Genomic DNA, 24,664 nt, shown 5'->3' on the forward strand with positions numbered 1-24,664 from the left:
ATTTTGTGTTTCTGTGTCACATTTTGGTAATTCTCACAATATTTCAAACTTTTTCATTATTATATTTGTTATGGTGATCTGGGATCAGTGTTGATGGCTCACTGAAAGTTCAGATGATAGTTAACATTTTTTTATCAATGAAATATTTTTAAATTAAGATATGGACATTGTTTTTTCAGACATAATGCTATGGCACACTTAAAAGATTACAATACAGTATAAATGTAGCATATTATGCACTGGGAATCCCCCTAAATTCATTTTACTTGCTTTATTGTTGTACTTGTTCTATTGCAGTGGTCTAGAACTGTATTTCTCTACTATTATATGAAATAAATATTAACTATATCCCTCAACCAAAGTTATGTACAGCTTCCAATTATTAAGCTGAGACCTAAAGATAACAGGGTGATTATATGTCCTGATTTGCTTGTGCCAGTCCTAATTTATTTCTGTTTTCTTGACATAATCGTATTTTTGCCCCTTTAATCTAAAACTGTCCTCATTTGTATAATAAATTATATGTGTATGATTAGCACACAATAAACTAAATGTTTAAGATCACTTTGACTTCCCCCTCCCCTCTCATGTACACACCCTCTAGAGTGCCTTTAAGTCTCTCCTTACTGCATCATGGTCAGGAGTGAAAATCACTCTAAGTGATTGACTATCTGTGTCATTTTGGGCAAGCTGTTCTCTTTGCCTCAGTTTTCCCATCTGTAAAGTGGGCATAGAAATATTTTTTTCACAGGGTTGTTGTGATGATTTCATCAAAGTGTCTAAAGTAGAGCCTATGCCATATGTGTTAGTGTGCCATAAAAATGTTGATTGTGATTCCTTGCTCCCTACCAGGTCAAAGGTTTTGCTGAGATACTTTATTATTTTTAGTTCCACACTATTGTGAGTTTCAGCTAGTTCAACAATTCTAATATTACAAATTCATTATATCCATTCAGTTTATTGCCGACTGCTGGTTTCTCTCCTTGTCATCATCCTTATCTCACCATCTGTTCTGTTCATTTATTTGATTAGAGTCCTTTCCTAAATATTTTCCTCAGTTGGGTTCTGTGAGTGATGTGCTTTCTGACTCCTTTATATATGTATAAATATACTCCTTTCCACTGTCTGAGTATAGGATTCTTTTGTTGTAATCCTTTTTTCTCATTAACCAATTGATATTATTCTCCTGTTTTCTAGCATCTAAAATTACAGATGAAAAATTTAATGTTAGTTTTTGTATTAATTTTCTAGGCCTGGCATAAAGTACCCCAGATTGAGTGGCTGATGTAATAGAAATTTATTTTCTCATGGTCCTGGAGGCTGTAGTATGGTATCAAGGTGTCAGCAGTGTTGATTTCTGGTAAGCCTTCTCTCCTTGGCTTGTAGATTGCTGTCTTCTCTCTGTGTCTTGACATTTTCTTGACATGTTCTTGACATGTTCTTCTCCAGGCATGTCTGTGTCCTCATATCCTCTTCTTGTGTGGACATTAGTCATAATGGTTTAGTGCTCACTTTAATGATAATGATGTCATTTAACTTAATTCCCTCTTTAAAGATACCATCTCCAAATATTGTCCCATTCTGAGTGCTGGAGGTTAGGATTTCATTTAGGTAACTAAATTCACCCCTTAACCACTTTATTCCTTTCCTTTTGTGAAGTGATCTTTCTCCCTCCCTCCCTCCTTCCCTTCATCTTTTTTTTCTTTTTTTCCCTCCTTTCCTTCCTCATCACTCTGGAACTCAACCCTTTTAATCTGCAGGCTCAAGTGTTCCAATGAGGAATAGTTTTTTCCTTTGCTATCCTCTAGTTATTCCTCTTTCTCTTTATGAAACTCCCATTACTTTCCATCTTTTAAGAATCTTAGTTTTCCTTCATTATTTCCATCTCTAGGTATATTTCCTCTAGGCTGTGAGATATTTCTTCCAATTGATTTTCTAGGTCACCAATTTAGTTTCAATAATGACAATCCTTTCCTTACATCAATATATTCACTTTATAAAGAGGAAAGCCATGTTTTCCAGTTGCAGAATATTTTTATTGTGCTAAAATTGACTTATTTAAATGCTATTTCACTGAATTTTTCTGAAAAATCTATCTATATCCTCCAGGACTCTTATCTCCTTAAAGGTACACAATTGGAAATTTCTTTGTTTTCCTCCACTTTTGAATTGCTGGGTTCCCTTGGGTGCATTGTTAATTTTCTTTGCCTATGCTCTATTTATCCTTGGTGCATGGGTAAAGCTATTGAGTACTTTGAGAGGTGACAAGCCCCTGAGTGATGGTTGGCACAGCAGCACCTGCTTCTTCCCTCTTCAAGGATTTAGCAAATGACAAGCTACCAGTCTTCTGGTGAACTCTAGGAGAAAGCCTCTTTGCTCTCTGATTTCATTGGTTGTGATAGTTCCATGTCTCAGAGTCGAGGAGGAACTCAGTCCGTCTGTGTGATGCCTTCATACAACAGGGATATCTGCAGGTTCTCCTAAGACCATGCACAGGGGCTGGCACTCCTTTTCTTCTTTGGAGTCTATCTTTTCTTCAGGCCGAGCTCTCAGGGAGCACGAGGTCCAGACCTCACTCCGGGTCTCTTGACTTCAGGTTTGCATGAATCCCTTGACCTCAGAAAGAAAATGTCCTGTACCAGTGCTATCCTCTAGAACTCCATTAGAACCCCAGGCCTAAATCCCCTTTCCATGATCACCCTGATGGTCTCTTGGTTGGTATTTATCTCAGGAGAGGTAGACTACGGTTGGGTTGTACTTGGGAAAGAAGAGCTGCTAGAACTCATTTTGAGACCACCACAGAATTGTTGCTGAATTTTAACCTCAACCTGTGGCAAAACCTCCTAGTTTTGTATAATTAAGTTAGAATATTGGATTATATATTATTTTAAATTTTATGACATTAACCTATTATTGTAACCATATTTATAGCAATTACTTAAACTCAATTCCATGCACTAATTTCTTTTTTAAATCTGCAGATTCAGATCTTTGACTTCAGGAAAGTTTTCTCCCATTATATCTTTGATTTTTGACTCTCTTTCAGTGCATTTGTTTTCTTCTCCAGTAAATTCTTAATTGCATCTCTATTCTGTGCCTAAAACTATCATCATCCTTCTTGTTGTTTTTATTTCTTTGTTCTTTTCTTTGGATTTGGGTGAACAAATTTGTCTTCTATTTTACTGATTTTGTTTCCCTAGTGTCAACTTACTGCTTTTTTTTTTTTGTATTTAAAAAGAAGTGATCAAATATTAAAGTTATTACACAGAAACAAATTTCCTCTACTTAGAAAAAAGCCAACACAGAAATAACAAAATATTAATTATAATTATAAGTGACTTGTAAAGTAAGATTTTCTCTTTTCTTATTCATACTTTATGCTTTCCAAGTTTTTCAGTATGAATTTTTATAAAAGTATTTATTGCTTTTTTAAAAAAAATTATTTATTTATTCATGAGAGACACAGAGAGAGAGAGAGCCAGACACACAGGCAGAGGGAGAAGCAGGCTCCATGCTGGGAGCTCCATGTGGGACTTGATTCCAGGACTCCGAGATCACCCTGAGCCTAAGGCAGACCCTCAACTGCTGAGCCACCCAGGCATCTCAAATTTATTGCTCTTATAGTTATAAAATAGTTGTATTTTTAAAAAAAACTTATATATTGAAAGTATACAGCATGATACTTTGATATATGCATACATAGTAAAATGATTTCTACAGTCAAGCTAATTAACATTTTCTTTTTTTAATCAACTTACTACCTCTAATCCACTTTCAAACTCTCCTATAATTTTTAAATTATGGATATTCTATTTTATCTCACCTGGCTCTCATTTTGCTATCTGCTGCCTCTCATCCAGCTCTGTTTTCATTTCTGTTGAGGATATTCATCTTTTTTTCTTTTGTTTTATAGAATACTATTTTATTTTATTCTAAGCAAAAGGTTAATGTTAATTCTTATTTATGCTCCTTGAAATAAATATGTTTCAAACACGCATTTTTGTCTCTGTATCTTGAGTACATATTCTCTTTTCTTTGTGTTACAGAATCTTTTTATCTGATGTATAATATATAATATATAATCTATTTGTGTATTTAACTCATGTTCATAGAGTGATTAGACTTTTATCTGCATCTGGCATCTTCTTTTAAAAAGTACTGCTTATTTTCCACTAGAATGTTGTGAGAATCTCTTTTGTTTTTAAGCTATAGGGTTGGCTACCAGTCTGGTGATCCTTTGGTATGAAGAAATAAGGAAGGAATTTTCTTTCTGTATAGAGTTTTCCCTACACAGGATTTCTGTGTTTCCATTTCCTTTCTGGTGCGGAACCTGCCACATCAGGCCAAAACTGATGCTACTTGAGAAGTTCCTCCCGTGTTTCTGTTGGCAGTCAACTGGGTGAAGCCTACTTCACAGCTACCCTAAATAGTGCTGAGCTATGGTGGTTTAAGAAATGCCACCATAAATGAGGTGCTTTCCCCATCTTTTCCATGGGTTCCCAGGCTGCTTTCTAGCATCTCCCATATCAGGAATGCTGCTGGGTTTGGGATCTCCAGTATTTATCTCCCTTGGCACCTCTCTTACCTTTCATGGAAGTCAAACTCTTTTCAGTGTGTGTCCCATTGGTGCCGCATCTGTGAAAATGTTCTCAAACTTTCCTGCATGTTTCTGATATCTTTCTCCATTTTCTTATATGAATTCAGGTTTTCTGTTATTCCTACATCAACTCAATACATTTGGTGAGAACTGCAAAGAGGAAAATAAGGTCCATGCTCACTGTTGTAGCTCAGGTGCTGACCCTCCATGGTGCCACACATTTGAGAAGTGGCAGGTTGGATATGGCAAAGGCTAAGATACCTGCATTAAGGAATGAAATGATGAGAGAGTGGGGTAGATTTGGAAGGAGGTGTAAATACTAGTTTACAGATGGTTGCCATATACCGATAAAGAAAGCCAGGAACCACCTGGTAACTTCTGACTCTAGTAATGAGATAAGAGCATGGTTGTTTAGCACAGAATTTTGTACCTGACCTAGACAACAGCACTCTGCTATGACTTTGTGTGGTTAGTTTCAGGAAACTTGTATATACCGCAGTGGTCAATTCTCTCCTTCTATTGAACAGCTTCTAAATTCAGTGGATCTCTCTCTGGGAGTGTGACCTTTACTTGTACACATCCATTTGGGTGCTTGTGAACATGAATGGTGACAAACATTCCAATTTCTGCGGTGTGCTTCTCTTGTGTGGCACTGCACTTAAGGAAAACATCAGCAAATCTGTGATATATGTGAGGAAAGAGGTAGGATGAAAAGCCTGATGGAAGTTATCAGGGATATCGAGAAGTATCTTGAGAAAAAGGAAAAAGAAAAGCAGGCCACTTTTCTCTATTTTTTCACTGATGAACACAAGACCTTTTGGAATTGAGATTCTGATCCACTCTCTTCTTGTATTACCATTACAATGAATTTTGAGAATATTAACTGGTACCTAAAGGGCACCTGATAGTACCAGCTGTTATTTTAATCACTCTTTTATTGTTATATTTACCATTACAATGATTAATTATATTTAGACTTCTTGTCTAAGACAATGAAAACCAATATTCACCTATTTTTTTAAAAAATATTTTATTTATTTATTCATGAGACATACACAAAGAGAGAGAGAGGCAGAGACACAGGCAGAGGGAGAAGCAGGCTCCATGCAGGGAGCCCGATGTGGGATTCGATCCCGGTTCTCCAGGATCACACCCTAGGCTGCAGGCAGCACTAAACTGCTGCGCCATCGGGTTTGTGCTCCCCTGGTTTTATGCGTATATAAAAACTGAAAAATTCAGGAAGAGATCTGACTTCAGGAATGGCTGATCCAGGGTTTATACAATGTGACAAAGATGTCCCTCTGGCTTCTTCCTGAGATAGAATTAGTTCATTCTCAATCTCCATGTGGTGGCAAGATTACATAGGGAATCAGAATGTGCCACCCCAAAATATGGTACTCTGGCCTAAGGATTATTTTGAGCTGAAGACAATTGAGAAGAAAAGCAGATATGGGATGACCTCATTGCTATGTTTTTTTTTTTTTTTTAAGATTTTATTTATTTATTCATGACAGACACAGAGAGAGAGGCAGAGACACAGGCAGAGGAAGAAGCAGGCTCCATGCAGGGAGCCTGACATGGGACTCGATCCTGGGTCTCCAGGATCACACCCTGGGCCAAAGGTGGTGCTAAACTGCTGAGCCACCTGGGCTTCTCCATTGCTATCTTTCTATCTGTCCCCAAACACATCATAAATTCTCCTTATGAAGGTGTCCCTGCCTCTCCCTTGCCTTCCCTGTACCAGGAAATGCCATTGTCATCCTGGCAATGACATGGCACCAAGAAAGAGTCCACACAAACAAACCTCACTATCGAGTCCCCCATTGGTTTTCTCTTATATTAGCCTTCCTACAATTTGCTGCCCCTAGAAGCTAAAAGTCCCTCTCCTTTGTCTTGTCACTTTTCTTTAAATCTGTCCTTTTTTTTGTCCAAATGGCATAATAATCTTCTAGCCTGTTTCTTCGGGGATTTTCTCTCCGTTCTGTGAAGTCCCTTGCGCCGTGGAGAAGTTTTATTTTTTTAATTATTATTTTTTTTATTTTTTATTTTTTTGGAGAAGTTTTAATATCAAATAAATGTGTGTGCCTTTTCTATTGTTAATCTGTCTGCTGTTGGTTTATTTCACAGACCCAGCTGGAGAACCTAAGAGGGTACAGGAGAAGTGTCCTCCTCCTCTGCAATTGTTTAAACAGTTCCAAGAGTCAAATTGTGAGAAAGAACAGGCATCATTGTCCCAGCAGGACTAGGAATGTGTTGAGATTCTGACTCGCCAGCTTGGGTCACTTGCCCACCCTGAACCACCCCGAGGCACTGAAATATGCCAGAGGACAGAGCCCCAGAGGGCAGCACTGCTCAGAGAGGGGAGCATGGATGCTGGGGAGGCAAGCAACAGATGTCCAGGCAGGTAAGAAATGGGATGAGTGAGGAGGAGTCTTCCCCAATTGAACTGCTAATTCATCTTTTACCGTGGGTTTGCAAATAATTGAGGAATGACTTAATAATGACCTTTGAGTGTAAGCAATATGACAGATGAAGGCTGAGGACCTGTCACTTTCCATTTCCACTGAGGACCCAACTGGCCAATGTGGTGACAGGAGAGTGATGTGTGGTCGACAAGAGTTTAGGGAGAGAGTGGGTGCTCTCACTTAACTGGACTGTGTGGGCCACTGAAATGGACTAATGCAGCCATCCCCAGAACACAGGTTGAAGGGACTAGATGAATTTTGACCAGATTTAATTGTGACCAGATTGTGGGAGTGAAAGTTTCGGTTCGAGTCAAGTTAACTGTTTTATTTCATGTCCCATTTTTAATGCTTCCATATAACCCTCTCGCTTTTTCTAAATTACATGCCTCATTGTATTTGAGTTCCTCCTGCTTTTGACAGCTCTGTGGCTTCCAATTTTGCTTCTGCTGCTTTGATTATTATTCCTGATTTGGTTGTTGATGAGACATGTGGTTTTCTTCAATTAGCTCTGTCACTCTTACAAATGTGTGTGTCTTGCAAGTGTCCTAATTAAAGTCAGGAGGAGGAGGGGGAGAGAATTACAGGCAATTACAACGGTGCCATCCTCCTCTGTCCCTGCTCTTTCCTCCTCATCGTTGGGGTGCATTCTTCTGTATCTCCATTTTGCAAGCACATTGAGCAGCCTCTCTGCTTAAAATCCCATTAATTTTTTCTGAACACGATACGCAGCTGTGTCAGTGTGTCATGCATTAGCTTTTAGGAAACCCCCTAGCTTTCATTCAGTTTTATTAAGTGCTGTCTTCTTTCTGCCAGTTTCTATCATTTTTTTTTTCCATTTGTCCTGAGACAGAAGAGTCTACCTTTACCGTCATGCACAGTCCTGTAAAGTCTCCCCAAATTGGCGGCCTCCTCTTGTGTGGGCTTATGTTTGGTTCACTTCACTTCAGTGCTATACACATTTCTTGATTATCTGAGTCTACTTAATGTGCCAGGCAGTGTGCCGGGAGCCGGGACTACAGAGAGAAATAAGGGCAATGACGTGAAGACAATGTGGGATAGATAGTAAGAAGAGGCCGGATTTCAGAGCTGGACAAGACAGAGATTTAAATGCCTGCTTTGCCACATGTTAGCTTTTTGGCCTTGGGCAAATCACTTAGCTGGGTTTTTCATCTGTTAAAATTATGCTAATAATACTTACCTTGCAGGGTTGTTGTGAAGATTGGAGATAATGTATGCAAAGTAGCTAGCTTAGTGCCTGCTATTCCTCAATAAATGGGAGCTATAATTATTATCATGAATAAGATATAGTGTACTTAAGGAACTCACCAACTACTCAAAGAGAGAGAAGAGTAAATTAACTTTTATAATATATTGTTATATGTATAATAATGAAGGGACGTAGGTGGTAATGGAGTAGCCTCCCTGGGGCTCTACATGTTCTCTCTTCCACCCTCCTCTCCTTCCTCCCCTACTTAATCTACACGCTGCAAACCCCTCCCCCCCAACATCTCCAATATGCTTCAGTCACCCAACCTCTCCTCTTCTCAGTTTCTAGGCATTTGTCCCTTGTTCCCTCTGCCTGCACAGCTCATCCACATGGTCCTTATATGGCTGGCTCTTTCTCATCATTTGGGTTTTAGCTTAGTCATCCACTAAAAAGGCTTTCCATCACTATCCTAGTCTAAAGTAGCCCATCCCCTCACTGACATTTTGAAAAACAAAACGGTTTTATTTACTTCATAGAAACGATCTATGGTTGTCTAATTTGTTGATGTTTTTTTTTTCCTGGCACTCCCCACTGGGATGTAAATGCCATGAGGGCAGGGACCATATCTGTGTTTGTTTACAGCTGTGTTCCTGTTGACAAGAACAGTGGCTGCAACATAGACCATGCTCAATAAATATTTGTGGGGAATGAATAGTAGTGGGAGATACATAGCAGAGATCTTAAACAGGAGGATTTCTGTAGTGGTGGGTATGCATTTTGCTGCTACTGGTATTGACAACTGCCCACTACCCAATGCATGCACCATTATAGGCTTATAATGTATAGGCATTATACAAGTCTAAGGCAAGAGGCTAAGATAATGGGAGTCTGGCACGGTGGTATCTGACTTCGTACCACTCAATCTGGCTTTAGAAAACTGGATTTAAATATCCTTATTAGATCATCTGCTATATGGTTTTTGCCTGTCTGGGTCCTTCTTCTTGGACTCCAAGCAAATTCTTGGCGGGGGTGGGGGAGTGGGGTTTGGTCAAGGCACCAAATGGCGGGGCCTTCAATAGGTATTGTTTTCATGGAAATCCATCTTTTATTATCCCCTTTCCTATGACTTCCAGTGGGAAGATGAGGATGTTTGCAGGAATAAAGTAAAAAAAGCATTTGAGTCTTTGCAAGGCTGAGTATTTAGCTTTAGGCATGGACTTCTAGAAGTGCTGACTTTTACAACTAACATTTCTCCTCCAGTGTCTGAGTTGGGCTTAGAATGACAAGGCATCAAGGAGTCCTAGCCAGTTTTTAAAAATGTGTGACCTTGATCAAAAGCAGAGATTGGGTAAAATATAGCAGGCTTAGTGAAAATCTATTCCTCCTGTTGGAAAAACAATTCAGAGGGCAAGAAGCACATATCAAAGCTCCTAATTTACCGAGGGGGACCAGTCACACCATTTTCTTATAAAAAGGACAAAGTTTTTGTTTTAGCTCCACCAAGGCTTGCAGTTCTCTTATGCAAAAACATCTGCAAGGCATCCACTTAGCTTCCAATCAAGTGGTTAACAATACTTTGTAGTTGCTTCATTGGTGCTTGTGGGGCTTATTGTCACTCATTCAGAATTTTAATTTGTATCCGGATACCTTTATATTTTCTTTTAATTGTCTTTCTCAGTTTCAATCCAAAAAGGAGCCTGAAGACTTCATGTAACTTAAGTTTTATCTTTATATGATTATATTTATGTGTAATTTCAGGTTTTATTATGACACGGGAGAAACGGATATGGCCAAGGGACTTAATATAATTCATTGCAATTCATCTAAAGGTCTTGGCAGTAGTAGAAGCTCAACAAATTTGTTCTAACCTCTTAGTCTTTCAAACACTTGTGAGTCTGCCTTGCTTACACAAATTGCAGCTCAAAAACAGAAATTTGTTCATTCACACACAAAAAGCATTTTAGATGAGACACACAAGTATACTTCAGAGATATATTATTTTGTTTATTAGAATGAGTGGAAATAGATATTGTGGATATTTGGGTTATTTTTAGTTTTCTGTCTGAATATCCTTATGAAGACTGTAGGTACTGAACATTTAAATGATTGGGTCTTAATCTCCATTAGCAGATGCTATCAGTGTTGGGATCTTTAACATGTTGTGGTACTGCTGGGTTTTGGTACACCCTGTACAAATTGGGTTGTTCATGATATTCCAGATCATGACAATTTCCCCAGTGATCATACTTGAGCCTCTCCTATTTAATTTGGAAACAGACCTCATTTGTGAGATGATAAGCATTAATTTATGAGCCAAAGTGAGCCAATAATAGTCCTCTAACTTCTCTAGCCCTGGGCTGGACATGATCATTCTCTGGCCAATAACGGCCCTTCCGTGGGATCTTTCCAACTCAAGCAGGAAGAGAAAACCACTCTTGTCTTTTAGTCAGGCAACTGTTAGAATGTGAGTCCATTGACACAGGCAGCCACATTTGCAACAGTGCGAAGGGAGCCTGTTTACATTAAGAGAAAATAAAGCCAGTATTCATTCAGAGAGACTCAGAGACAAGAGATCCAGCAACACTTGAGTGCCTGAGCTGATCATCCCGGTGAAACCCTTGCCTGTGCAGAGCACATGGGCCAATATTTTTTTGTTTCTCTGTTTTGTTTACAGTAGTTTGAGTAGGGACTTCTGATAAGCAATCGAGGAGTCCTTTGCTAGCGTAAACCCTAATTCACACTACAGTGACAATAGGACTATATCCTTCCCATGAAGTCAACAAGGTAGAAAACTGATAGGATGGAGAAGTAAAACACAGACCCAGTTAGAGATATAGATACCAAACTATGGACATCTTACAAAACAACAACAACAACAACAACAATAATAATAAGAGACTGGAAATGTGAAAACAGCATCTCCTCAAAGGTGGTAAGGACTCTCAGGAGAGGATCACCAGACACTGGGGACCACTTGCTCGGATAATGGGCTAAGTAAGGTTCCTATCAGTCCCACTGAGAAGAAAAGCCAAGCATTTACAAAATCCACTGTATTGTAGGGATATTGTATAACTGTCTATGAATAGAGTCTATACCTAGATAACTCTTATATACAGGAAATCCTTTTTATTACCTCTTTGATTTTATTTAATGCCCAAATTTTTGATATTATGAACTTATCAAATAAATTTTTACCAGTAAACAATAAGCACTCTTCTAAATATTCACATACCATTAGATCATGTTAAATGAGAACTTATAGATATAATAAAATAAATTTCCCTAAATACTTAGACATTGACCGCAAAGTTAAAGTTGTTTCATGAAACTCTCCTGATTTAATTAAAAGCACAAATCTCCAGAAGTTTTAAAAAATATTAAACATGCTAGGATGCAGACAGAACACAAACAAAATGTCTCAACGATTAACAAATTATTATGCTTACAATAAAAGTTAGTATCATAATGCACATAGCATGAATTAAAATGTGGCTTTTAATGTCCTTATTCTCATTCTCATTCTCATGTTTATTCTTATTTCTATTCCTAATCTTATTTCCATTTTTATTGTAATTTTTTTCTATTCTTCCCCTTATTTTGATTCCTTCTTAAGGTTACTTTTCTAGGCTTATAGTAAGTGTAGTATATATATTCCATTTTCATCTTACGTTTGTAATTTTACCAGACTTTCTTGAAAAATAATACCTTTCCAGACTAGTCAAGATGGTGGGGTTGGACCGTTGACGAATTGATTGTGCAGACCAGAGTCATGCCTGAAGGTTGGAAAAAATGGAAGCTGCTACTTTTGAATCATTTACAGAGCTGGAAAATGTATTTCTTGCTTGAAATTATGAATTTGAGAAGATTCTTCCAGTTTGACAATTTATATTTTTATCTTCTATTTTTCTGTTAGTACAGTTTTTGTTTTTCACTGAGACTTTCTGTCATACTGAAGATTTATTCTTAATTAAAAGTATAGTAAAATATGCTTAGTTCTCGTTTCAAAGGATAATAAAGCCAGTCATTCTCTAATATCTTCTGTTATCTTTATAAAGTCCCAAGTTGCATTGGGACAGAAGGATCCTTTCACCAACCTGGTTTGGGGCTTTCATGCCTTTGGAGTGAAGCCCGAAGTAAGCAATCTCCTTTGGTTGTCTTATTGAGAGAGATTTCTGTCCAAGTGGCACTTGGAGCTTCATTGACTTTCTGTGGACAGATACTCATATTAATACAGGAAGATTTCTGCTTTGGACCTGAAATAAAGCCATCGCCTCATTTCCTGGATGTCGCTCAATCAGCGTTCCCTGTTTTCATAAGAATTTTGGAATACCTCCACAGGAAAGTTACCATGGAAATGAAAAGTGCAATTGGCTAGTTATTAGTTTTTATTGCCCTGTGGAATGTCTAACTAGAATGTTTAGAGAAGGGGACCAAAAAGGAGTAAGAGCATTTGTTTCTTCATAAAGTGTGCAAGGAGACATTCTCGCCCCCTTGGGAGTGATGGTAGAGTCTGAAACTCCTCAGAAAGATGTTCTAGCTAGCCAAACTCACAGCTGCTTCAACCAGTTGCTGCTAACAACTTCTCACACCAAGAGACCCCGCTTTCTGTCTCAAGAGTCTCAAAATGCCACGTTCCCTCCACTTCTGACAATCAGTCCACAGCTTGCCCTACATGTTTTCACTTTATGTCTGGAAGTTAATAGGAGCATGGTTTCTAACATGCAAAACACATTTGGGCCAATAAAAAATGAATAAGACCACCTGGTGGGCTTTCCCTTTAATCTAGACCTTGGGCTCATTTCTGCCCCATTTAGTCAAGGTTGGGGTTGAATTCCACTTGCCAAGTATAACAAGTGCAATCATTTCTGTTTGATTTTTTTTTTTTTTTTTTCAGAATCTGCACATTTTCTGACTTCAGTCCAGGTGAATACAAATTAAAGCAAAAACCCAACTGCACAACTTTAAGAAAGCTTCAAGTTTGTTCAGCTCTGCCAGTAGGTGGCAGCAGTACAACATGGAAAGGATCAAGACAATAAATGGAGTGAAGATGATAATGATGATGATGGTGGTGGTGGTGGTGATGATGGTGATGATGGTGATGATGACCACTGAGGCATATAACCTTGGGTTCATACATTGTCTTTATCCCAGTGCAATTTTACTACGGTTTTCCCATTTGTTCCCATAATATCCATGGGAGACAGGGAAGGGAAAGACTGATTTCCATGTTGTAAGATGGGATTAATTAAACTCAGAGTTGTTGGGGAACCTACCCACTTGACCTAGCCAGGTATTATTAGAGCCGGTCCTGGAATTTAGGTCTTGGGATCCAAATTAGATTTCTTTTTACCAGCGTTCCTTTCCACAAAGCGTTCATCCTTTTTAAGTACGAACATATTAATCCTTACAAAATATGAAGTCAAATTTACCAAAGAATTTTATTTCATCCATTAGATAGAGGGAAGAGGCAGGAGGGATGCATGTACAGGGTTAACATAGAGATCTGCTCTGCCTAAAAAAGCGGGAGAAAAATATTGTGTAAGGGTGACAATATCTGTGAGTTCTTTGAGGCCAGATCACCTAGTTAAATGAACATCAGGCATTTGTAGTTTCAGTATCTGTTTCTTCCATGTCATGTACGGCATAGAGAGGCTCCTGCGTGACCCTCATGCCACCTGAAATAATATTTGATGGCCTACTGCAGGGGCTGGGGGCTTGCAGGAGTGAACAATGATTATATTGGTCAATGGCTTCACACAATGGGAGGAAAGAACAGTGTAACTAAAGGGGCTGTTGGACCACCCCAAGGACGAGACCCACACTTCTCTCAGATTTATTTTGCAGTCAGCAATCATCAAAAGCACAGCAGGGCTCTGAGCATGAGAGGTCTGTGGGTGGGATGAACACTGAACCACACTTGGGTATAAGGTGCCTGGGCTTAAGAGAATTGGGAATAAAAGTTATCTTAAGTTTCAGTTTCATTGTTTACTTTGCTTTGGAAGCAAAATGAGAGTCTTAAGTCAAACCAAGAATTTTTTTTTCTTCTCTTGAGGAGAAGTCCAGTTCGTGATCTGTGTCAAAGGCAGGTGAAGCTAACACAGTGTGCATAGAAGCAGAACCTTTTCTGAGTTTATTGAGAGGTGCTATAGCATGCAAGCAAGTAGGAAGGCAGACAAACTATCTACTGAGGAGCCATAGTTGGGTTAGGGCCTTTGATGGGCAACATGCAAAAGGACACAGAAGGCCTGGTTTCTCACCAGGGAGGGAGATGTTAACTACACAAACTTTTCACATATTTTTTCCTTGTTTTGGCTTCCCAGTGCCTCATGGTGCTGCAGAAAACACAGATCAGAGAACAATGGAAAGCCTGAGGAGGAGAAGAGGATTTGTATCAGAATCAAGACAGAGACATTTCCTGTATTTTCTTGGGTTTGGAAGTGAAGGGCTTTCTCTTCCCAGAACACATGGGAGGAATACTTGGGGTCTAAAGACAGATGAAAACGGTGGCTTTATTGCTGCCTTCAATAAGAATTCTCAGAGTAAAAATATTTCACAATTAAATATAAGCAATTGTGGAATTTTTATTGTTTTATATCTCCCATGCTTCTGCTATTATCTTCTAGTGTGAGTCATTGAGCTCAGAGGAAGGAGAGAACTATTGGATGGTGGTATACATATGGCAAGTATTTTATATATATTATTTTGTTCACTTACATTTTTCAGTGAATATTGATTGAGAACTACTATGTACCTGGAACTTGCAACACCAATGAGACTTTAGATATAAAGTCCATATTCTATGCATTTGTGGGCCTACTAGGGGAAACAAACATTAATTAAATCAGGATGCATATACCAAGATTCTAGTACCATTTCCCGGGTGAGGTGTGTCTTGGCAGGGAGGGATACCTCATACCACCAAGCAATTCTCCCACATTAGCTGGATGTCTTTTTTTTTTTTTTTTAAGATTTTATTTATTTATTCATGAAAGACAGACAGACAGAGAGAGAGAGAGAGAGAGAGAGAGGCAGAGACATAGGCAGAGGGAGAAGCAGGATCTCTGCAGGAGCCCGATGTGAGACTCAATCCCGGACTCTGAGTCATAGGCAGACATTCAACCGTTGAGCCACCCGGGTATCCCATGGGTGTCTTTTAATTCAACTCAATTCTGACATCATCTGCCTGGAGATAGCATTAGATCCCACAGGTTAAGGGCTGAGTCCCACAGGACTACTCTCTACTCCAGATGCCCCTCGCAAGTCCAGGTTGTTACTGCCTGTGCTTCTGACCAATCAGCTACAGATTAGAAGTTCCCACAACCCCCTCCTAAGGTTTGTGCTCTTTACTTAGAGCAGCTCACAGACTTTAGAGAAACATTTTACTTACTAGATTATTGGTTTGTTATAAAAGGATATCACTCGGAAACAGCCAGATGGAAGAGATGCATAGGGCAAGATTCGGGGAAAGAGCACAGAGCTTCCATCCCCTGTCCACATGTTCAGCAACACAGAAGCTCTTCAAATCCCACTCTTTTGGGTTTTTATGGAAAGTTCATTACCTAGGCACGATTGATTAAATCGCTGACCATTGGGGATTGAACTCAATCCCCAGCTCCTCTACTTTCCCCAGAGGATTCCCAACCTTCTGATCACATGCTTGGTTCCTCCAAGATGCCAGATCCTATCCTTACATGCTTTCAGAAAGTCACCTTATTAACATAACAAAAGGGACTTTGGGGTTATTCTGTATGTTAGTAAATTGAACACCAATAAAAAATAAATTAAAAAAAAAAAAAAAGGGACTTTGATCACTCTGAGCACTTAGGAAATTCCAAGGGTTTTAGGAGCTCTATGCAAGAAAGGGGATGAAGACCAAATATATATTTCTTATTATAAATTGCAATATTACACACATAAATATATGTACATATTTATATGGCGACAAGGGAAGTTTTGTGACTTATGCAGTTGGATGGAGGGCAGAAGGAGAACGAAGTGGGTGGTAGGCAGCAACATGAACATTAGTTTAGTATAGAGCAGACACACTGAGAATGGTGTACCTTTAGGATAGCCAGGTAGAGGCAAGAGTAAGTATGAGTTTATAGTCTGGGCTAGGGCTGTAAACTTTTGGTTTTCATTGGCATATGGTGTTTAAAGTTGCGTAAAAGGACAAAATCATTTTGTCAGAGGAGAGATAAAAGAGTACTTTTTTTTACAATGCAATCTTGTTGAGCTGTGGGGAGTATGCTCAAAAGGAGGGAAATAATGTCCGTTGGATTTAATACAGGGAAATGACTGGTCTCCTTAGAAGGTGTCTTTTTGGGGAAGCCAATTACACTCCCCTGGTTCCCATACCATATATGTATATATAGGCAATACCCATTTACAAGTCTTGCTTTCCTGGTCATTTTCAGTATTACCTTTTTTTTTTTTTTTCTTTAATTGTTCATCTCATCATTAAACTTAGAAAAGAGAAATCTCTACCCTTCATCCTCCAACTTCCTCTTCAGAGACAGATGTCTGGGATAACTCACCAAGGACCTAATCAATAAAAGAAAGAAAAGTGAGAAGAAGTAGCTATTATATGTCTTTTAGACCCATTGCCTACTCATTATGCCCTTCCTTACTGGGCAGGTTCTGAGATAGGGATGCTTTTGCATGGCTCATTAATCAATATCAAACTCAAACTCTGAATATTTGGCCTGCTGTTCTGTGGGATAAAATTTTTACCTGCCTGTATGTGTCCTGGTATTTTCATTGTATAATATAGTCCCCATAAGGAGAGAGGAAGGGCTTTCCTTCCTGAGAGGGAGGGTTGGTGGTCCCTGCTCTACAATCCTTGGTGCTGAGGATCTGAGCCATGTGGCTCCTGCCTAATCCTTGCTCTTTCTTTCTAGCATTCACTGAAGCGTTAAACATAAACTCATTTATAATGGAAGCATGGCATTGCCAGAGTTTGCATTCTCTGCAGTGGAAAACAGATGATTCTGTTTTTGGTTGCTGTGATCTCCATTGACTTTGGGACTTCTAAACTTCTAGAAGAATGTCCTGAGGTTAGAGATATAGAATAGAGTAGAATGCAACATTAGTTTGCATCATGTTCTTCATAGAAGCTGCATCACCAATGCTTTAGGCACAAGCAGAGACTCAGTGGAGAATGCATTGCAGAAAGCAGTTTGATGGAGGCATCTGTAAAGAGTAGAATCTGAAGAGAGCAGTTAAGGAACCCAAGCCAGGGAAGAAGATGTGTACACTGAGGCTTTTCTTCTTTTGAGGAAAATGCAGCAGTGACAGCCCATAGTCCCTATTGTGAGGCCAGAAGGAGGGAAGTTCTGATGGCTGGATGGAGCTCAGGGTGGTTGGTACATAGACGGAAGGGGATGGGACTCAGTCCTGTGCTCTAGAGCATCCAGGCTCAGGGCTTAGGACTGTGTTCTGGAGACACCCAGAAATGCATTCCAGATCCTAGGAAGGGCTATGGCAACTTTGAACAAGGCCTTTGAGAGGAAGAATTCAATTCAGAGTGATGCCAGGGTTTAAGTATGGGGCTGGGAATAATGATCCTTTTTGAGACCAACTTTGTGCCAAACAAAGACAGACTTTGTACTTACACTATCTCATGGACTCCTTAGCACAAATGTTCAGGATGTTTAGTCTTCTACAGATGAGACAATGGAAGCTCTGAAACAAATAACAATAAATGTAATAATAGCTAACACTTATTGGGTGCATGCAAACTGCCAGGCACTGTTCTGAATGCTTATCTGGATGATTTAATTTCAATCTTCATAACAGCCGTATGAGGTAGTTACCATTCATGTAACTACTTTATAGGCGAGGAAGCGGGGCTGAAGAGTTTCATGTGGCCTCACACATTTAGTCAATGTTAGAGCCAGGGTTCAAATCCAGACAGCTCAACCCCAGCTCTGAGAACTGTGAGATAACTTGAGTATTAGTCATGTTCTCAGAGCAATGCTGGTCACTGTGTACAGAGAATAAACAAGACAAACATGATCCTGACCTTCATACAACATGCTTCTTAGTACTAGAGAGGCTAAGTGAATTTTCTGGAATCACACATTCAGGGTTGGAGGTTTGGACCGAAGTCTCACCCATAAAGCCACATTTTACAGGGTACCTACACACAACCCAAATATTTCCTCACTTAGGATCAGGATGCTAAACCTTTGGAACATCCCATAGGCTTCCTTACTCTCCTAGTCTATGCTCTGCCATCTTATGTGCCTCCTCATCTTCCCTCTTCTTGTCTCTCCCACTTTATCCTTTCTTTCTTAAAGAGAGGATAAATGCAGCAAATCTAAAGCCCCAAGAAAGGTGCATAGAGCATCTCAGAGTGAGGAGATGGGGACTGTCATTGCAGTGCTCATTCTCCATAACTTTAGCTACTTTGGAGCATACAAACTTCTGTCACTGGGCTCAGCTCTGAAATCCCAACATTAGGTGTGGAGAGTGGGTGGGTGTGTAACCTCCCCAAATGAAGTATCCCACTATGCTTAGGATTAGTTTTCCTCATCATTAACCTCCTAGGAGTTACCTCTACTCCTCCAAGGATTTACACTCTGTCACTCAGTCCATCATTTGGCATTTATTAAGTTCTTACTATATACAAACCAAATACTGACATATAGTAATGAGGAAGCCATTGATGATGCCCTCAAGAAGCTTGCTTGGATTAATGCCATAAAAGGGAGATTCAGAGGTAGAGTTATGGGTTGGTAAAAAATAGCTATTACTTATTGAGGGATTGTGGCAGCTTTGGAGGCGTGCTACTCAGATGCCCTTCAAAAAGCATCCTGAGACAGGACATATGTTAGCTGACAACCTCCAACTGCTATACCTTTGGAATCCACTGTGCTGTCTATGCTGAGGCCACCCCATTTCTGGGTTGCTCCTAGCTAGTGCCTGAGGACAGCGGGGGAGCTAGAGGTGGGATATTTTGCCCTAATACAGGATTTATCTGGATGGTGGGCACTCTTTGCTTTGTAGCTCCTCATCCCCTGACCTAGATCTTCATAGTTTTACCACCATGAGCAACTCCTGCCACCCTAATTCCTTCCTTCCGGGCATCAGACCTGATCTGCATCATGATCTGAAGGCTTGCTCTGCTTACTCTGCTCACTCTCCTCTTTATCTAGAGAGGGGTTTCCTTCAATAAGTCTCTTGTCCTTCTAATTTTGTCTTGGCATCTGCTTCTTGGAGGACTTGAACTGACCTAGGGAGCATTAGGATAGGCTTAATCATGCTGCAGTAACAGATTAATCTCAGAATCTCAGGATCTTAACACAAAATGGTTGATTTCTCCTATGCTCTGTATCCAATGTAAGTTTTGAGGGGCTTTGCTCCTCATAGGTACCCAAGCTGACAGGAGCTCAGACTTGTACCTGACTTTGAGGCTTATCATGAAGACATCTGGAGGAAGAGAGAACTTTTATAGCTAGTTCTGGAAGTGACTTAAGTGACCATATCTTGTCCATATAGCTTGTCCAGAACTTTCATAGCTAGTTCTGGAAGTGACTTAAGTGACCATATCTGTCCATATCTTGTCCAAAACACAGGCATATGGTCCCAACTAATAGTAACCTGTGCAAGCCCAGGACAAGGCAATCCAACAGGAATAAGCACTGTTTGTACATCGCGTGGTCACAATCTGCAAAGTCTCTTCTCTCTGGTGAGCCTTATGTCTTATTCCTAAGCTTAAGGTCTAAATTACCCTTATTTTATGAATGGGGCACCTGAGCCTGAGAGAGGAAAAGTATTTTCTGCCAAGGTCACCAAATTAACAAGAGGCAAATGTGGAATCATATATATCTGACTACAAATAGTCTTTTAACTCTTCTACTATGGGTCCAAAAGAAATGACTAGATGCCAGGAGGTTATTGTTAGTGGACAGGTCTCTAAATCTTGAACACACACGTCCCAATCTCTCCAGAGTATTTTGAAACTCCAGTGAAATGTCTGAGATATGGGAAATAAGAATGAGATTTATGCCAACATCATTATACCAAGTGTTTTCCTTTACCAGGGCATGTTCATTTCTGAATAGGAAAGATAGTATTCGAGTGGTGCTTCTTCCCGTATCTGCAACCACTCTGGGGGCAGGAGGAGAATATTTGTTTGGCTCTCCCTTCTTAAGGTAGAACAGACCACATGGGGAAAAAAGAGTTGAAAAAGTTTTGGGGGGGTTATCGTTTTCTTTCTTTCTTTCTTTCTTTCTTTCTTTCTTTCTTTCTTTCTTTCTTTCTTCTTTCTTTCTTTCTTTCTCTTTCTTCTTTCTTATTTTGCCTCTTAGGATGGTACTTAATAGTTTTTAACAGTGCTACAAAATAAGGTGGCTTTTGGAAGAAATGCTTTCTGCCCAGTTTCCTTCTGGCCAAGGTTTTTAGAAAAGAAAACTATAAATAGCTGATGATAAAAGAAAATTGCTGCTGTGATGTGCGAAGGAAGAAAGGGAAAATACAAAAGAACCATCCTGAGAGGTTTTCAAATAAAAATTATAGTTCCCCTCACAGGACCTAAGATTGCAACTTCTTGGAAGATGGAATGGCAAGTATGTGATGGATGTTTCCCTTCTCTTGTTTGTTTTCAAAGATATTTTGTCTTGGTTGCTTTTCCTTTATGGAACTCAGAGCTCTTCACATGTATTAAACATTTTAAATGAACTGAAATTTCTCAAAAAGTAGGTAATTTACAAATAGAGGTTTATTATTTGTGAGGCAGTCATGCAGTTCTGATTCTCAGTCTGCATTTCTCTGCTTTTCTCTCCTGTCCTCATATGTCCTCTGGAACAGAGTGGGGGAGGGGGAAGGTGAGGAGAGTGCAGGGGAGGTAAGAACCAAGGTGTAAAGAAAACTTGGCATGGGTGGACTGTTAACAGATAATACCCTTTTGTTTAGTCCTCACCGGTAAACCATTTTCAGTTTCCTGCCAAAATGTTTGTTTGCCATTGATTAAACTTCACGTTTTTATTACCCAGAATTAACTATAACGTTTATGAAAATGCCCCATTTTCCTGTAATCGAAGGGCTTCCTTAGGGTTTCCCTAACCTGAAACCATCTCCTCCTAATCTGAAATGTAATTCCTATCAATGGGAAGTGATAAGGCCACAGCTCAAATGTGCAGCTACTGTTCTGAATAACACAATAAGCTCTATTTGCTATGTTTTTGGCTTGATAGGAAAGTTGGTTTCTAAAGGTTTTCTTAAAATAGAGCTGGAGACAGTGATCTCTGGGTCCAAGAAGACAAACTGGTTTAGGTTTTTAAGCCCAATTGATATGCAAGTGCACTTACACTTTTCTTTCGAGTTACATCTGTCTTTTGTGCTGGGGACACTCCCTGCCCCTGTGGACAGAGCACAGGGATTGATCTTAGACTTGAAAGAATTAATGGGTTTCTGTGGAATTGTCTCAGGGTGGCAGGTGGGAGCTCTGTCAGAGTCAGGGAAAGAGAAGAGACCTGTCTTCAAGATCAAAGTCATCCTGACAACTTGACATGGAGAAAGGGGTGGGGAGGGGGGGAAGGAAGTTGAAAATAAGAGAGAAGAAAGTCAGAGAGGAAACTTGCTCAGGGGCATTTTAGACATAGATCTTGTGATATTAACATTTCCTTTATTTTAAAAAAATGAAATAAATTGCTTCCCAGTGACCCTGAAGGTCATTAGTACCAGCTGCAGCTTCATACTGCTGAGAGGATGACAGTGAGGTGAATGGCATGGGTAAGGACTTGGGAGTGCCATCAGACATGGGCACAGCTTAGTGAGCTCGAACGTTTGTAGCAAGTCAGGCTGAGTCAAACTGAGCTGTCCCCAGAATTTAGTATAACAGTCACCTCTGGGTCCAATTAGAAAGCACACTGAATTAGAAGCCAGAAGACAGGAATACAACCTTCATCCTGTCCCTAGTTGTATACTTTGTTATATAACTTTATTTATCTGTGCTTCAGTGTCTTTATCAAAGATTAGGGCTTGACGACCTGTAATCCCTGTGGTTCTGGTTAACCATGTGAGGCATACTATGTCTATGATTAGATATCCTATTATCTATTTTGGCCAAGAAGCCAGTCTACAGACACAAATAGATCATGCTCGTACTCTGTGCTAGGCTCTGTAGGGGGATGAGAAGAGTTTGAAGGGACAAAAAACTTGATTCTTGTTTTCTACCAACCCCATGTGAGACAGAACTGTGACTTTTTCAAATTACTGCACCCTCACAATCTAGCACAGTGCCTGACATGCAGAAGTGCCTCCAGAGAGGTCAGTTGGCTTTGTTTCTGGTTAAAGAGACATAGGGCATTAAGAAAATACACTAAGAAAAGATGCCCCCAAATATAAAATTGGGGGGATTTTATATATTGCAAGATATATAAAATTGGTACCAAATCAGTGAGCATAGTAACTATTAGAGAACTTCTGAAACAGAGGTTCTCTTTGGGCAGAAATGGTCTGAGATTTTCCAGACAAAAGGACATTTACCTCGAATGGCTGATATCCAAGTGTCAAATTCATTTCAGATCCTGTGGACGGAAATCAGTTTCAAAGCTTAAACAAAAGATACCACAAATCTTGATTGTTTTTTTTTACACAACAAATATCATAATTCAGGGCTCTAAAGACTTAGATTTTTTTTTTTTTAATCTATATACAGAATGGGTCACAGTGAGATAGAGGATGGTGTGGGGAAGGAAAAAAACTTTCCACCTTGGGGTGGAGATAGCTTTGTTTCTCAGTGTAGATTATGTGAGGGTGAAGCACATACTTGGCTTTAAGAATTCACCGTGAAAAAAAAAAAGAATTCACCATGAAATATGGATTGGCTTTGGGCATCTTTCCATGCTCCTCTTTTCCCACACCCCCACACATGCTCCCCGTCTTTCTGTACTTGGATACAACTACCTGGGGTGGTGCTGTGCTGGAGAGGCAGAAATGAGAAAAAGAGGTGATGATATCTTCTCTTGAGGAACCTGGGTCACTGGAAGAGGGGGACACGAAATCAGAAAAGTTACAAGGCCTTGCTACTACAATGCATATGAATAAGTAACTGCTGTGGAAGCTGGGAACACCAAGGAGCCAAAGGCCTCAGCAATTTGCAGAAGATTTCCAGGTGCCAAGCTTGTGCTGTTTGTGTTGGGAATGCAAAGGTACAATTGCCACATGAGGCAGGCTTGGTGCCTCCCATCTAGTGTTGGAAGTAGGCAGCTTTGAGTTGCTTCCTTCCAGGGGCTGGAAGGCAAACAAACCTGAGTGTTATTTGCATGAATAGAAAAAGATCATGCATTTTCTTTGTAAAGGCATCTGTAGTAACTGCCTCTTGCTCTTGTAACAAATTATCACAAATTTTGTGGCTTTAAACACCACGTATTCATTATATAATTTTGGAGGTCAGAAGAAACCAAATCAAGGTGTCAGCAAGGCTGAGTTCCTTTTAAAAGCTCTCAGGGGGAAATCTGTCCCTTGTATTTCCTACTTGAAGGAAGCTGCCTGCATTCCCTGACTCACAGCTCTGTCTTTCCTCTGTCTTCAAAGCAATGTGACATCTTCCATCTTTCTTTCTGTCTTTGACCCTCCCACCTTCCTCTGAAAAGGACTCTTGTGATTTCACTGAGCCCAACCTGATAATACAGGATAAGTTCCTCATCACAAGATTCTCAATTTAATCACACCTGCAGAGTTCCTTTTGTCATATAAGGTAATATATTCACAGTTTCTGAGGATTAGGACATGACATGGACATTGTTAGGAGGCCATCATTCAACCTACAATGGTACCTAAGTGTTCTCCTGAGAGTTGACCCTTCTGCTTTTCTCTTGTCTCCTAGATCTTTCCACTACATTATCAGTCCCAGATCCTTCCACAGGGAATGCAGAATGGAAACAGTATAGCTCAAGAAGTTCTAATTTAAAACTCCAGTGTAACAATGGACAAGTTTTAACCTTTCAAAGCCTCCATTTCCTTTTTTGTACACCAGAGATTATAAAGAGGCCTATTCATTGGGCTGTGATGAAGATTTAATGAGATACCATGTATAAATATACTATGGGAGAGTCTTCACATAGAATATGCTCAATTAATGTTGGCTATTATTTCTGCTATCATTCTGAGTAGGAGGCTGGCAAGACACACAGACAGAGAAGAAAGGTCTCTAAAAACCTGTGCTGTACTGAGAACTTAGCTCAGTTTTTTTTTTTTTTTTTGGGAGGTTCTTGGTTTTCATGAAAACCAGTTTCCACTGGCTGATTCTCTCTTACTCTAGGAAATCAACTTGTTCTGACTGACACATCCCAGCAGTGTACCCTGAGTCTCACTTTAGGGATCTAGGGAAGGAAGAGTCCCTTTCACGCTTTCAGTGTTGTGGGAATTTTAATTCTAGAAGCTCTTTGA

The 24,664-nt window shown here is 39.7% G+C and overlaps 1 long non-coding RNA gene across 1 annotated transcript; it reads right to left on the reverse strand.

The window, feature by feature from the left end:
- Window positions 1–16,697: 16,697 nt before the first annotated feature.
- LOC112657120 (uncharacterized) lies at window positions 16,698–23,256 on the reverse strand. The gene is made up of 4 exons (XR_003134877.2): window positions 23,180–23,256; window positions 22,760–22,800; window positions 17,881–17,950; window positions 16,698–16,810 (listed from the first exon to the last, which is right to left on the reverse strand). It is a non-coding gene; the product is annotated as an uncharacterized LOC112657120 (long non-coding RNA).
- Window positions 23,257–24,664: the final 1,408 nt, after the last annotated feature.

This window comes from Canis lupus, chromosome 8, assembly GCF_003254725.2.
Source record: "Canis lupus dingo isolate Sandy chromosome 8, ASM325472v2, whole genome shotgun sequence".
Lineage (NCBI taxonomy): Eukaryota > Metazoa > Chordata > Mammalia > Carnivora > Canidae > Canis > Canis lupus.